Raw genomic sequence first — 2,012 nt, forward strand, 5'->3', positions numbered from 1 at the left:
TCTAAAACTCTAAGTGAAAAGCTGGCTTCCCAAATCCTAAAGAAAATATTTTTGTCAAGATAGGCATAGTCTATTGAAAATATCTGTCTAACATATTGTATTTGACTATTGTTTTTGCTTGATTTATAAATTTAAATATGTGGGTATAGACATGCAAGTATCTATCCCTTTGCCCTGGGTTCAGAAAACATTCGAAATGGGATGCCACCAGATAAGCACTCCCTCACCAGTCTCAGAGGATAAGGTTTTAAGGTCCACCCCTTGATTCCAACGTCTCATATCATTCTATATCTTGTGTCACAAACTGTCCCCTTTTTCTATTAGATTTCCTTATCTTATTAATAAGACAGGTCTCTTACACCGGTGAGAATTACTAATACTAAAACGTCAAACAGTAACAGATGCTGGCCCGGTTGCTGGGAAAGGAGATGCTTATACACTATTGATGGGAGTGGACATTAGTTCAGCCACTGTGGAAAGCAGTGTGGTAATTCCTCAGAAGAGCTAAAAACAGAATTACCAGTTGATGTAGCAATCCCATTACTGGTTGTATACCCAAAGGAATAGAAATTATTCTATCATAAAGACACATGCATGTGTGTGTTCTTTACAGCACTGTTCACCACAGAAAAGACACAGAATCAACCTAAATGCCCATCAATGGTAGACTGGATAAAGAAAATGTGGAGCATATACACCATGCAATACTATGCAGCCGTAGAAAAGAATAAGTTCATGTCCTTTGCAGGGATATGGATGGAGTTGGAGACCATTATCCTTAGCAAACTAATTCAGGAAAAGAAAACCAAATACTACATGTTCTCACTTATAAGTAGGAGCTAAATGATGAGAACACATGGATACAGAAAGGGGAACAGCACACACTGGGGATTACCTGAGAGTGAAGGCTGGGAGGAGGGGAGGAGCAGAAAAGAAAACTGTTGGGCACTAAGCTTAGTACCTGGGTGATGAAGTAAGCTGTACAACAAACCCTCACGGCATGAGTTTACCTATGTAACAAACGTGTGCTATTGAGTCAGTACCTCCTACTGGTCTCTCTGCCTTTCAGTCTTGCCTCAATATTGTCTGTCTTTATATTTCTACCAGAATAATTTATCTAAATAAAAATCTGACCAAGTCATTCTCCTTAAAAATCATTTATAGTTATAGCATAAATACAAAGTTCCTTAACATAGCATACACAGCCCTCTGTGATCTGCCCACTGTTTTTTTCCTTTTTGTCCCTTGCCACAACTTGCATTAAAGTTATATGCTACTTCCAGCTCTAGGCACTTCAGGAGATGTACCCTAAGGTGCAGACATGGCCCAGTGCAAGAACCACCCCACACACAACCAGTCCTGAAAATGGCATGGAAATGGCATCAAGAAACCCCAATCACAAAGATATGAATCTCTTAAGGGGGTGGACCCCAAGTTCCTGAGGAACATGCGCTTTGCCAAGAAGCACAAGAAGAAGGGCCTAAAGAAGATGCAGGCCAACAATGCCAAGGCCATCAGGGCCCTCGTAAAGCTCAAAGAGGTTAAGCCCAAGATCCCAAGGGGTGTCAGCCGCAAGCTTGGCAACTTGCCTACATTGCCCACCCCAAGTTTGGGAAGCGTGCTCATGCCTGCATTGCCAAGGGGCTCAGGCTGTGCCGGCCAAAGGCTTCAGAGTAGACACCTCTATCTGCCAACGTGAGGACAGAAGACTGGTGCAACTCCCCTGGGCTGCCATCTGGATGGGGCTGGGATCCTTCTGTGCTATTTGTACAAATAAACCTGAGGCAAGATTTGTTTAGAAAAAAAGTTATATCCCAGGAATATTGCCGTCTCATGCAACCCGCTTCTCAAAACGGACACTTACCTAGCTCTCTCACACAAATGAGCCTTCTTTTTTTTTTCCCGCAATTTTCTGTCTGTCTGAATACTTTTATTAACTGCCACTCCTCCTAAATTCTGTTCCCAAATTACCTCTGCTATGAAGTCTATCCTGGTTCATCACTCCCAAAAAC

General features: G+C 42.3%; 1 pseudogene; it reads left to right on the forward strand.

Annotated features, from left to right (window-relative positions):
• The first annotated feature begins 1,321 nt into the window (after positions 1 to 1,321).
• LOC119473520 lies at positions 1,322 to 1,677 on the forward strand (annotated as a pseudogene).
• The last annotated feature ends 335 nt before the right edge of the window (positions 1,678 to 2,012 follow it).

Source organism: Cebus imitator, unplaced genomic scaffold (genome assembly GCF_001604975.1).
Source record: "Cebus imitator isolate Cc_AM_T3 unplaced genomic scaffold, Cebus_imitator-1.0 Scaffold165, whole genome shotgun sequence".
Lineage (NCBI taxonomy): Eukaryota > Metazoa > Chordata > Mammalia > Primates > Cebidae > Cebus > Cebus imitator.